This window comes from Pelophylax lessonae, assembly GCF_965119305.1.
Source record: "Pelophylax lessonae genome assembly, contig: HAP1_SCAFFOLD_1109, whole genome shotgun sequence".
In the NCBI taxonomy this organism is placed as follows: Eukaryota; Metazoa; Chordata; class Amphibia; order Anura; family Ranidae; genus Pelophylax; species Pelophylax lessonae.
Window position 1 is genome coordinate 4,499 of NW_028119264.1, and position 14,323 is coordinate 18,821.

At 46.5% G+C, this 14,323-nt stretch overlaps 1 long non-coding RNA gene across 2 annotated transcripts; it reads left to right on the plus strand.

The window, feature by feature from the left end:
- The first annotated feature begins 661 nt into the window (after positions 1–661).
- LOC309544118 lies at positions 662–5,149 on the plus strand. Of its 2 annotated transcripts, none has more exons than XR_014224827.1 (3): positions 662–759; positions 1,395–1,512; positions 5,038–5,149. It is a non-coding gene; the product is annotated as an uncharacterized lncRNA (long non-coding RNA). The 2 variants fall into 2 exon arrangements; XR_014224828.1 differs by having other exon boundaries at positions 1,395–1,488.
- Positions 5,150–14,323: the final 9,174 nt, after the last annotated feature.

Here is a 14,323-nt window from a genome sequence, read left to right on the forward strand (position 1 = left end):
GATAGGAGTGATGATGGGGGTTATAGTCCTGGGATGATGTAATATAATGTACATGTGATAGGAGTGATGATGGGGGTTATAGTCCTAGGATGATGTAATATAATGTACATGTGATAGGAGTGATGATGGGGGTTATAGTCCTGGGAAGATGTAATATAATGTACATGTGATAGGAGTGATGATGGGGGTTATAGTCCTAGGATGATGTAATATAATGTACATGTGATAGGAGTGATGATGGGGGTTATAGTCCTGGGATGATGTAATATAATTGTACACGTGATAGGAGTGATGATGGTGGTTATAGTCCTGGGGTGATGTAATATAATGTACATGTGATAGGAGTGATGATGGGGGTTATAGTCCTGGGATGATGTCATATAATGTACATGTGATAGGAGTGATGATGGGGGTTATAGTCCTGGGATGATGTAATATAATGTACATGTGATAGGAGTGATGATGGGGGTTATAGTCCTGGTATGATGTAATATAATGTACATGTGATAGGAGTGGGGTGGGCCAGCTCTGGCTCTCATGGCTCTGGCAGTCTCTGCAGTGCAGTCTGGGTGGATGCTGAGCTTGTGGTACTCAGTCTGTGATGGAGGGGGGGGGGAGGGGGGGAGAGGACGGGGGCTGAGAATGGGGGGCCCCTCACCACCCACTCCACCGTCTCTTCCGGGGGCTCTGTGATTTTAGGACAAAGCAGGCGCCTTCGCCTTCCTCATCAGAATAAAGAAGGAGTCAGCCTGGACGCCGGTGAGACCATCTAATATGTCTCTCCATCCATGTCTGTCTCATCTGTCTGTCTGGACTACAGCAGGGGGGTGCTATGTACTAAGATCTGGATGTCTCATCTCCTTCACATCTGTGATGATCGCACACACACGTGGCTCCTGGGTGTAGAGGAGGCATTTGATTGTCAGCTCCTTGGTCGAGCCCTGCCCATACTGGAAGAAATATATTCATATTGATGACTGTTCTTCACCCAGTCATGGGATAATTTACCTTTACAGTGACCATCACCGATGACATCCATAGGCCTCATCACCTTTACATCCATGTGATCCTATATATCCATATACATGCATATCCATATATACCTCTGCACCACCCTCCCTGGCTGTATACCCTCCCTATCATGTCCTGTCTGTACACCGCCACATGTTATGAATGTTCCTATATATACTGTATGCATGCATGCTGTATAATGTCGCAGCAGCTGCATGCTGGGAACGGGGGAGGGGGTCCCAGATTGACTTACACACACACCACGTGTAACCTGACTCTGACAACACGCGTGTTCCTGAGTCTCCGGACTGAACCGGTGGGAAATATTTGGGGGAAGGGGGGGATGCTTGTGACTGACCCCCACTCTCTCTCTTATTTTGCAGATATCAGGTTGTACCGTTTCATAATCTCCGCCGGCGTTGGGACATAAAGCTCGGACCCCATAGAGAGAGAAGACGACGGAGCAGAGGCACAGAGGTGGGCAGCTGGTCAATAGAGGCGGTAGGGACCTGGTCATGTAGGGGGTCCCGGGTTCTGTATAGGGGCCAACATGTCAATCCAGTACACCCAAATTTTTTTTTCACCATTCGGCCCATTTCAGACTTGTACAACCTAAAAGTCACGCGACTTTGATGCGACTTTGCCATGTGACTTGAAGCAATACCACTGTGATCTTGAGTTTTATGGACCTCAAGTCGCATCAAAGTTGGACCAATGAAGTGCAGGGACTACTTTGAAGTCGCTGCGACTTGAAGTCGCACAGATATGAACGGTACACATTGGAAATCATGGGGTACGACGTGTCATGCAACTTTGCAGTCCCAAGTCGCAGGACAAGTCGCACAAGTCTGAAAGGGGCCTTAATGGGGCCTCAATTTGCAACTTTACAAATTTCTCCAGGGTCATCTGTACTGGGGCTTTAAGCTATTAACCTTTTAAGGACCCAGGCATTTTTCTGACATTTTTTTGAAAGAAAATTACTTAGAACCCCCAAACATTTCATACACTGCTCACAGAAATGACAGAAACACTTTGAAAACACATCAGATCTGAATGGGGAAAATCTCAGGCTGGATATCTATACTGGTATGGACTGGGTGGTGTGTTAGAATCTATACTGGTATGTACTGCGTAATGTGTTAGGATCCATACTGGTATGGACTGGGTATTGTGCTAGGATCTATACTGGTATGGACTGGGTAATGTGTTAGGATCTATACTGGTATGGACTGGGTAATGTGTTAGAATATATACTGGTCTGGACTGGGTAATGTGTTAGGATCTATACTGGTATGGACTGGGTAATGTGTTAGTATCTATACTGGTATGGACTGGGTAATGTGTTAAAATCTATACTGGTATGGACTGGGTAATGTGTTAGGATCTATACTGGTATGGACTGGGTAATGTGTTAGGCTCTATACTGGTATGGACTGGGTATTGTGTTAGGATCTATACTGGTGTGGACTGGATAATGTGTTAGGATCTATACTGGTACGGACTGAGTAATGTGTTAGGCTCTTTACTGGTATGGACTGGGTAATGTGTTAGGCTCTATACTGGTATGGACTGACTGGTATGGACTGGGTAATGTGTTAGAATCTACACTGGTATAGACTGGATAATGTGTTAGGATCTATACTGGTATGGACTGGGTAATGTGTTAGGATCTATGCTGGTATGGACAGGGTATTGTGCTAGGATCTATACTGGTGTGGACTGGATAATGTGTTAGGATCTATACTGGTACGGACTGGGTAATGTGTTAGGCTCTTTACTGGTATGGACTGGGTAATGTGTTAGGATCTATACTGATATGGACTGGGTAATGTGTTAGAATCTACACTGGTATAGACTGGATAATGTGTTAGGATCTATACTGGTATGGACTGGGTAATGTGTTAGAATATATACTGGTCTGGACTGGGTAATGTGTTAGTATCTATACTGGTATGGAGTGGGTAATGTGTTAGGATCTATACTGGTATGGACTGGGTAATGTGTTAGGATCTATACTGGTATGGACTGGGTGATGTGTTAGGATCTACACTGGTATGGGCTAGGTAATGTGTTAGTATCTATACTGGTATGGACTGGGTAATGTGTTAGGATCTATACTAGTATGGACTGGGTAATGTGTTAGGATCTATACTGGTATGGACTGGGTAATGTGTTAGGATCTATACTAGTATGGACTGGGGTAATGTGTTAGGATCTATACTGGTATGGACTGGGTAATGTCTTAGGATCTATATTGGTATGGGGTGGGTAATGTGTTAGGCTCTATACTGATATGGACTGGGTAATGTGTTAGGATCTATACTGGTATGGACTGGGTAATGTGTTAGGAAGGAAAGGATGCCACATCGTTTGATGGAAATTCAAATGATCACCTTACAGAAGGCTGAATTTAAAGACACCCCGAAAATCAAAGTGAAAAAATGATGCAGCAGGCTCGTCCGTTTTGCTGAAATTTCATTGCAGCAACTCAGAATGGTCCTTAGTAGTTTGTATAGCCACCACGTGCTTGTATGCATGCCTGACAATGTCGGGACATGCTCATAATGAAAGGACAGATGGTGCCTGGGGTATTTCCTCCCAGATCTGGACCAGGACATCACTGAGCTCCTGAACAGACTGAGGTGCAACCTGGCAGCGTCAGATGGACGGAAACATAATGTCCCAGAGGTGTTCTATTGGATTTAGGTCAGGCGAGCGTGGGGGCCATTCAATGGTATAAATTCCTTCATCCTTCAGGAACTGGCTGCATACTTTCACCACATGAGGCCGGCCATTGCCGTGCACCAGGAGGAACCCAGGACCCACTGCACCAGTGTAGGGTCTGACAATGGGTCCAAGGATTTCATCCTGATACCTAATGGCAGTTAGGGTGCCATTGTCTATCCTATAGAGGTCTGTGCGTCTCTCCATAGAAATGCCTCTCCAGACCATCACTGACCACCACCAAACCGGTCATGTTGAACGATGTTACAGGCAGCATAACGTTCTCCACGTCTTCTCCAGACCCTTTCACGTCTGTCACATGTGCTCAGGGTGAACCTCCTCTCATCTGTGAAAAGCACAGGGTGCCAGTGGTGGACCTTCCAATTCTGGTGTTCAGTGGCAAATGCCAATCCAGCTCCACGGTGTCGGGTCAGAGACATTCACACCAGTGGGCTGCTGGAGGTCATTTTGTAGGGCTCTGGCAGCGCTCATCCTGTTCCTCCTTGCACAAAGGAGCAGATACCGGTCCTGCTGATGGGTTAAGGACCTTCTACAGCCCTGTCCAGCTCTCCTAGAGTAACTGCCTGTCTCCTGGAATCTCCTCCATGTTCTTGAGACTGTGCTGGGAGACACAGCAAACCTTCTGGCAATGGCACGTATTGATGTGCCATCCTGGAGGAGATGGACTGCCTGTGCAACCTCTATAGGGTCCAGGTATGGCCTCATGCTACCAGTAGTGGCACTGACCCCAGCCAAATGCCAAACTAGTGACAAACAGTCCAGCCAGCGCTCTAAGCCATTGGCTGGTTGGCAGACCTTTTCCCATCATGACCCTTCGGGTGGCTGGCTTCTGTCGGACAGGCTGCTGTACACACAGGCTGAATGTCGGCCGGCTTCTATTGAGTCGGCCGATGCTGCCCGACATTCGGCCTGTATGTACTGGGCATTACAGATACAACCGACCCTTTAATGGCAGCCATAATGCCGATGTGAACCTCGATGAAATTGAGTTTGCCACCCCTGCTCTAATGAATAATTGGCATCTGCTTTGTACAGGGTTGACATTGGCCCGGGGTGGAATTGCCCCAGTCTCTGCTGGCAGGGAATCAGTCACAGAGCGGGGCATTCCATCCTAGAGGTAATGATTGCTCCACTCTGGGAGGTATTTCATGCCTTTCCTGGAGAGGACATTATGGAAGATGACGAGGCTCATGTGATTATTTGTTCCATCAGGAAAGGTCATCTCTGCTCCTTGTGTCACTCTTCAGACGCTCATACACTGACGCTGTGTCTTCCTTACAGGATATTAATACTCCAGAGGACATAAGGAGCAGTGTGTGGACAACAGAGGAGCCGAGACCCTCTGTACAGACAGAGAGAAGAAGGAGAAGAGGACAGACTGACAAGTGCATGAAGAGGTGAGTGACCGCCACCTTCCCACACTGCGCAATCACTGAGCAAGCTGCAGCGTCACCTCCAAAAGCAAGCTGACCTGTCAGTTATCACTCTTCACTTTAGAATGGTTGTAAACCTTGGACATGAAATCTGAACAAGGTATATCCCTCTATAGCACAGGTGTCAAACACAAGGCCCGCTGGCCAAATGCGGCCCCCCCAGGCCATTTCATGTGGCCCTCGCACCTCTCCTGCAGCTGCTGCACCCCCCTTGTCTCTGTAGTCGACAGCAGAGAGGACAGAACTCCTTTGCCAGATCCTGCACTCCTCTGTGCAGCAGCAGAAAGGCTCGTCTTTGCCCAACCCACCCCATTCTCAGCAGTCCGCAGCAGAGAGGAGGGCAGAACTCCTCCTACAGATCCTGCACCTCTCTTGCCTTTGCCTCCTGTGGTCTCAGCATTCAGCAGACTCTGGAAGCTGACTCCAGCCCTCCTCTGGTTCTCCTCCAGACCCTGCACTTCTTCCCAGATCCACCCGCATCTTCTTCCTGGCAGCAGCAAAAGGTAAGGGGGGTGCATTGTGATGTAAGGAAGGGTGGGTGACTCTTGACTTCTCATGGTGGGGGGGCACTTGACATCTCATGTAAGGGGGCGTGGGGTGCCCTGGACATCTAATCATACAGATATAACCGGCCCTTTGAGGGCAACCATAATGCTGATGCGGCCCCGCGATGAAATTGAGTTTGACACCCCTGCTCTATAGTGTGTACTTGTCTCAATCCAGAGCTTGAAGTATCATTTCTGTCTGCTGCCTCCTTCCTCTGCAATCTGCATGAGTCACATCTGACCATTGGCAGCCCGTCCATTGGGGGGCGCCCCCCCCATCCATGCATCTGGCCCCCCTAATCTACATGCAGGGCATCGGATGTATGGATTACAATAGGGTTTTTTTTTTTAGCACCCGATTAGCCACTTTACGACCACCCGCCGCAGGCAGCTGCTCCTGGGCGAACCGACGTAGCTCTACGTCGGTCGTGCTCAGGCAGCTAAGGGGCGAAGGCGCGCGCGCCCTCCTGCCCCCGCTCGTCAGCGGGGAAGCTGGCTCTGATTGCCGCCTGACACCCGCGATCGCTCCCCGCTGAGAGAGGACGGTCAGCTGTTGTAAACACAGCCGTCCGTCCTTCTCCCTGCAATGATCACAGAGACCATGTGATCCTGCTATATAGGATCATAGGTCTCTATGGTCATTTCACAAGCCCCGCCCCCCCACAGTTAGAAGCACTCCCCTAGGCTTACATTTAACCCCTTGAGCACCAACAGGGTTAACCCCTTCCCTGCCAATGGCATTATTACAGTAACAGTGCATATTTTTAGCACTGATTACTGTAGTAATGTCACTGGTACCCCCAAAAGTGTCAAAAATGTCAGTTAGGGGTCCGATCTGTCCGCGGCAATGTCGCACAAAAAATCGCGGATCACCGCCATTACTAGTAAAAAAAAAAAAAAGCAATAAAAATGACATAAATAAAAAAAAAAAAAAAAAAAATTACATAAATCTTTCCCGTAGTTTATAGACGCAATAACTTTTGTGCAAACCAAGCAAAATACGCTTATTGAGATTGTTTTTTTACCAAAAATATGTAGCAGAATACAAATTGGCCTAAAATGTTAAAACATTTTGATTTTTAAATTTTCTTTTTTGGGAATGTTATATAGCAGAATGTGAAAAATATTTTTTTTTTTCAAAATTGTCGCTCTATTTTTGTTTATAGCGCAAAAAAATAAAAAAATCGCACAGGTGATCAAATACCACCAAAAGGAAGCTCTATTTGTGGGGAAAAAAGGACATCAATTGTATTTGGGTACAGCGTCGCACGACCGTGTAATTTTTCGTTAAAGTAACGCAGTGCGAATCCCCAAAAATGGCCTGGTCATTAAGGGGGTAAAACCTTCCGGAGCTGAAGTGGTTAAAAGCGCATTGCAATCATTGATTTTTCTGTGCATTCATCTGAAATTTTCTAGGATGTAGACAGGGACTCTTTAAAGAGCCTACAGTGCCACCTTCTGGCTGGAAATGGCAAATGTTTCAATCTAAATTTCATATACAGAATTTCATGTTTGCGTTTGATTAAAATAAGTAACAAAATGACTGAAAATTGTATTTTTAGCCCTCAGAGCCGGTTCACACTGATCTGACTTGTCAGGCGACTTGGTCGTCTGACAAGTAGCTCCCAATGCTGTGCAATGGAACCGTTCTAATCAGAGCGACTCAAGTCGCTCCGACTTAGAAAAAGGTTCCTGCACTATTTTTTGGCAAAGTCGGAGCGACTTGCATTGACTTCTATGATGAGAAGTCGTTTGCAAGCCACTCTGAAGTCGCGCTGCAGTCGCCCGAAGTCAGGGCGACTTTGAGACGGATTAGTGTGAACCGACTCTAAGTATAAATAGGATATGAATGTATACATTGTATAAAATATAAGATGACGTCTGAAGGAAGAGATGTCTCTATCTAGAGCAGGGATGTCAAACTCAAGTTCATCGCGGGCAACATCAGTTTTATGGTTGCCCTCAAAGAGCCGCTTGTGTCTGTAAGACTACTGTAGATGACCAGAGCAAGCCCCCCCCCCATTTGAAGTCAAGGGTCTCCCACCCTCCCTTACATCACAGTACACCCCCCTTACCTTTTGCTGCTGCCAGGAAGAAGCTAGGGTGGAGCTGGGAAGCAGAAAGTGCAGGGACTGGAGGAGGACCTAAGGAGGGATGGAGTCAGCTGCTGGAGTCTGCTGAATGCTGGAGGTGGAGACTAGGGGGTGCTCCGGCTGCACAGAGAGGTGCAGAATCTGCAGGAGGAGTTCCTGTCCTCCTCTCTGCTGCTAACTGCTGCAATGGGGGGTTGTGGGCGCAGACGAGCCTCTCTGCGGCTGCACAGAGAAGCGCAGGATCTGGTGGAGGAGTTCTATCCTTCTCTCTGCTGCCAACTGCTGAGACAAGGTAGGAGCAGAGATGAGGGGGAGCCGCAGGTGCAGGAGAGGTGCAAGAGCCACATAAAATGGCCTGGAGGGCGGACCTAGGGTGTGATCTAGGGTGTTACTTTGTTGTAGGACATGCAGATTGGCACCATGGAGTCTGAGAACATATACTCCGGGACTCTTCTCCATCATCACTCATTTGTGTCCATGTAGAGAAGTCAGAACATTGAGCCGTGTATAATAATAAGGCTGCCCCCCCTCCAACTTGTATTTTTCTTTGAGCACACAGCTTTATGGAGCTCCATACTGCCCTTATCCCCTGAGAATGGCTGCCGGTCTCACTGTGGTCTTTGTCCTTCAAAAAACATTTTACAGGCCATACCGTCCCTTTAAATACACCTTAGTAGTAGATGCAGCAACGATAACTGTCATTATAACTTCTCATGGTTCATAACTGTTAAAGCTGGGAAGACATTAGAAATATTGTTACCTAGGTAGTGTGTTACTCCAGGAAGGGTGCAGGGCAGGCTGCTAGTCCAGGAAGGGTGCAGGGCAGGCTGGTAGTCTAACAGGGGTGCAGGGAAGGCTGGTAGTCCAGGAAGGGTGCAGGGCAGGCTGATAGCCAAGGAGGGGTGCAGGGCAGGCTGATAGCCAAGGAGGGATGTAGGGCAGGCTGTTAGCCCAAGAGGAGTGAAGGGCATGCTTTAAGTCCAGAAGGGGTGCTGTGCAGGTTGTTAGTTTGTTGGGAATTGTAAGGTAGACTGTTAGTCCAGGAGGAGTGTATGTGCCCTCATGCTGCCAGTTGGAAGACACTATGGTATAATCTACCTGCAAATCAGTATAGAAACAAAAAAAAAGCAATATGGCACCAGTAACATACTGTAGATCCCTCCTAGCATAGGTGCTAGGATGTAAATAGCTAGGTTAGTGTAATTTGCTTCTCCGCCTAATGGTGGAGCTAGAGGCAAATTTATCGCTAGCATTCTGATTAACAGAGTGCTGCATTTGTACTGGTCAGGGCTGTTCATGATGTTCTGGTGCTGTTAGTCATATTAAAGTCTTGTTTTCTTTTGGTTAAAGATAAGAAACATGTCATACTTACCTGCTCTGTGTAGTGGTTTTGCCCATTGCAGCCCAGATCCTCTTCTTAGGGTTCCTTTGCTGGTGGTCCCGGCCCCTCCCTCCTGCCGAGTGACCCCACAGCAAGCAGCTTTCTATGGAGGCACCTGAGCAGAGTGGCTGCTCTGTGTGTCCATTCAGACATGGAGCCGTGCCTCAGGCCCCGCCCCATCTCTCTCCTCATTGGCTCACTGACTTTGATTGATCGCAGTGGGAGCCAATGCATAGTTGCTAACATTTGAAAAAAATTTCCAGGGACACTTTTCAGCACAGCTATCAATTACTTACCACACCCACTTCCACAGAGCTCCACCCACTCCGCATAATCTCCGCCTACTTATCAGATTATAGGGTCTACTCAATAGACCGTCCTTCTCTCTCAGCGGGGGGGCGATCGCGGGTGCCCAGCGGCCGAGGTGCCGGCTCGCCCCCCCAGCACCACACGCGCGACCAATGTAGTACGTCGGTTCGTGCAGCCAAGCCAGCCTGCCGTAGTAAAACTGCGGCGGGCGATCGGCAAGTGGTTAAGGTAAAAAATATTTAGGTGTCAGCCTCCCCCCCCTTCTTTTACTTAGCTGAGCCCTCATTGGATCCAGCGCCGTGCACATCTGCAGCTCTTCTCTCCCCTCATTTCGAGGTTCTTAGTGAGGAGGGAGTGGGGCGCGGGGTCCCGCTGTCTGTGTCAATGGACCTAGCAGGGGGGCTCAGAGCGAGCATGCACGAGTGCCCCTATAGGAAGCTCCTTCCCATAGGGGGCACTGGACAGAGAGGAGGGGCCAGGAGCACCGGCGGGGGGGACCCAAAAAAAGAGGAGGTTCACAGCCACACTGTGCAATTCCATTGCCCAGAGCAGGTAAGGATCCACGTTTGTTATTTAAAAAAAAAAATAAAACATTTACCTTTAAAATCACTTTAACCACTTTCCGACCAGCCGCTGTATAACTGTCACGAATCGCCGTACCACTCGCCAGCAGGGAAGCCGATCCACGGGACCTGGCGGCTGCGATTGGCGCCGGGCAACCGCGATCGCTCCCCGTGGAGAGAGAACGGCGGTCTGCTGTTGTAAACACGGCAGACCGTTGTTCTCTCTGCTATCAACACAGAGCACCTGTGATCCTACTATTTAGGATTACAGGTCTCTGTATTGATTTCACAAGCCCATCCCTCACACAGTTAGAAAACACCCCCCTAGGCTCACACTTAACCCTTTGATCGCCCCTGGGTTAACCCCTTCCCTGCCAGTGTCATTATTACAGTAGCAGTGCATATTTTTAGCACTGATCACTGTAGTAATGTCACTGGTCCCCCCCCCAAAAGTGTCAAAAATATCAGTTAGGGGTCCGATCTGTCTGGCGCAATGTCGCAGTCCCGCTAAAAATTGCAGATCGCCGCCATTACTAGTAAAAAATAAATAATTAAAAAAAATGACATAAATATCTTTCCCCTATTTTGTAGACGCGATAACTTTTGTGAAAACCAATCAAAATACGCTTACTGGGATTTTTTTTTTTTTTTTTCTTAACAAAAATGTGTAGCAGAATACAAATTGTCCTAAAATGATGAAAAAAATTGATTTTTACATTTTTTTTTTTTATTGGGGGAATGTTATAAAGCAGAATGTGAAAAATATATATTTTTTTCAGAATTGTTGCTTTTTTTTTGTTTAAGCCCCGATTCACACTTGCGAATTCTCAGCCTGTTCCCGCATCGCACACGCACCCCCGGCAGTTCACACTGCCATATGCGATACTCTGGGGGTGTCAATGTAATCTTAACGACACCCCCAGTTTGATCGCATATCGCAGTGCGATCGTGCAGTTCGCACAGGATCGGATCGCACAAGTGTGAACCGCTGTGCGATCCGATCCTGATGCGGCTTCCAAAAAGGGTCCCTGTGCGTGTTTGGTGCGGCTGCGGTGCGAATTTAGCCATACAAACTGTATGGCTAAACTCGCACCGCACAGCCGATCGCATGTAATGTCGGAGCAGTGCGCTCCGACATTACATGCGAACCCCGCACACGCACAAGTGTGAACCGGGGCTCAGACGCAATAACTTTTACACAAACCAAAATACGCTTATTGCAATATACAGGGCTTTTTTTCAGCGGGAACGCGGGGGGAACGCAGTTCCGGCACCTCCAGCACTGAATGTATGTAATGGCAAGGAGTGCTGGGTTGTGCTACACTGTCTATTGATGCTGGAGGGGATCTATTCCTGCAGGAGGATTTATTGCTGCTGGGAATATCTAATGTGGCTGCTGGGGGATATATTGTCTCTGAAAGAGATCTCGTTTTGCAGGGGGGTCTATTGTTGCTGGGGTGGGTCTTATGTTGCTGAGGGGTCAGTTGTTGCTGGGAGGGATCTACTGTTTAGGCAGCAGTCTATTGATGCTGGCTTCCGGGAGATCTGTTGTTGCTGCTGAGGGCCCATTGTTTCTGGCTGGATCTATTGTTGCTGGGGGATCTATTGTTGTTGGCTGCATGGGATCTATTTTACTGCTTTTTTGTTATCATTAACAAATTCCATACAAATTACTTAGTACCACAAATGTTACTTTGTTCTGTATTTTCTAAAAGGGATGGTACTGGGAGGTGGGTAGTGGGTGGAACCAAGGAACGGTTCATGGAGGTAGGTAGGGGCGGAGACAAGGGGTAAGTCCAAAAGAGGGAGTTCCTGCACCTATTCTCTGAGAAAAAAAGCCCTGGCAATATATATATATATTTAACCAAAAATATGTAGCAGAATACAAATTGGCCTAGAAGAATGAAAAAATTAGATTTTTTTTTTATTATTTTATTGGCAATGTTATATAGCAGAATGTGAAGAACAATAAAAATGACATAAATCTTTCCCGTAGTTGGTAGACGCGATAACATTTGCGCAAACCAATCATAATATGCTTATTGCAATTTTTTTTACCAAAAATATGTAGCAGAATACAAATTGGCCTAAAATGTTAAACATTTTGATTTTTAATTTTTTTTGGGAATGTTATATAGGAGAAAAGGGAAAAATATTGTTTTGTTTCTTTTCAGAATTGTCGCTCTTTTTCTTGTTTATAGCGCAAAAAATAAAAAACGCACAGGTGATCAAATACCACCAAAAGAAAACTATTTGTGGGGGGAAAAAAAAGGACATCAATTTTATTTGGGTACAGCATTGCACGACCGCGCAATTGTCCGTTAAAGTAAACGCAGTGCCGAATCGGAAAAAAAAATGGCCTGGTCATTAAGGGGGTAAATCTTTCCGGTCCAGAAGTGATTAAGGCTGGCCATAAATTATACAATTTTCTTACAATTTTCTTTAGATTTAGCTTCAACTATGTAGTACAAAGGCCTGCCTCACAGGATACAATTGAAAGTGTTGTTTAGTTTTGACCTCATAGTATATGGATTTTGGTAAATCTAACAGAAAATTGTACAAGAAAATGAAGTTGGAGGGGCTTTTAAACTAGGAGAAGGGGGGGAGGGCTCAGTGGTAGAGTCGGTTAGGAGGGATCTAAGGACAGAAGGCATTACTAAGGACAGCAGCGACAGCAGGTCAGTAAAGTCTAATAGCGGGGGGGGGGGGGGGGGGGGACTGTGCGGGAAAACATCAAACCAAACAGAAATAAAAGTAAGAGCCAAACACCATCAACTTCTTCAATAATAAGAGGGGTATGTGCAAATGCCAGGAGCCTAGCTAATAAATTGGATGAGTTGGAAATGTTAGTACATGAGGAGGACATAGACCTTGTGGGAATAACAGAAACTTGGTTCGACCCCTCACATGACTGGCTGGCCAATATCCAAGGGTATTCTGTGTACCGGAAGGACAGGGTAGGAAAAGGGTAGGAAAAAGAGGGGGAGGGGTATGTCTCCATGTCAAGAATAATGTAAGGTGATAGAGAGGAGTGACATTATGGAAGGGATGAGTATGGAGTTAGAATCCGTGTGGGTAGAACTCCATAGGGCGGAAGTAAAGGGAAACGTAATTGTCAGGGTTTGCTATAGGCCACCCAACCAAAGGGAGGAGGTAGAGCTGGAATTTATATCACTGTTGGGTAAAGTGGCAACACTGGGATAGAAACATAGAAACATAGAATGTGTCGGCAGATAAGAACCATTTGGCCCATCTAGTCTGCCCAATATATCTGAATCCTATGAATAGTCCCTGGCCCTATCTTATATGAAGGATAGCCTTATGCCTATCCCATGCATGCTTAAACTCCTTCACTGTATTTGCAGCTACCACTTCTGCAGGAAGGTTATTCCATGCATCCACTACTCTCTCAGTAAAGTAATACTTCCTCATATTACTTTTAAACCTTTGCCCCTCTAATTTAAAACTGTGTCCTCTTGTGGTAGTTTTTCTTCTTTTAAATATGCTCTCCTCCTTTAACGAGTTGATTCCCTTTATGTATTTAAAAGTTTCTATCATATCCCCTCAGTCATCATATTGGGGGACTTCAATTATCCCGACATTGACTGGGAAGAGGGGACTACACACTCACAGAAGGCCCGTCTCTTCATGAAAACCGTACAGGACAACTACATGTCTCAGTTGGTGGATTCTCCTACTAGAGAAAACGCAGTCCTGGATCTATTGATCACTAATGACCCAGACATAATCTCGGAGGTAGGAGTCCAGGACAACCTGGGCTCTAGCGATCACAGGATAATCACATTTAGCGTAAATAACAACATAACAAGGCATGAGGGGAACATAAGAACCCTAAACTTCAGAAGGGCAAACTTTCCCAAATTGTGCTCAATAATGGAAAGGGTAAACTGGGACCAAACCCTGGGATCACTGACCATGGAGGAAAAATGGGATTGCTTTAGGAACATATTAAACGAATGCATCTCGCAGTGCATTCCTATGGGAAATAAATTTAAAAGGGACAAAGCCAAACCTGGCTGGCTAAACCGTAATGTTAAAAAAACATATCAAGGAAAAAAAAAATGGCCTTCAAGAAATACAAATCAGAGGGCACAGTATCGGCTTTCCAGCAATACAAGGAGGCAAATAAGAAAAGTAAATGCAAAATCAAAATGGCTAAAATCAACTTTGAGAAACAAATAGCGGAGGACAGTAAAAAGAACCCAAAGAAATTCTTTAAATA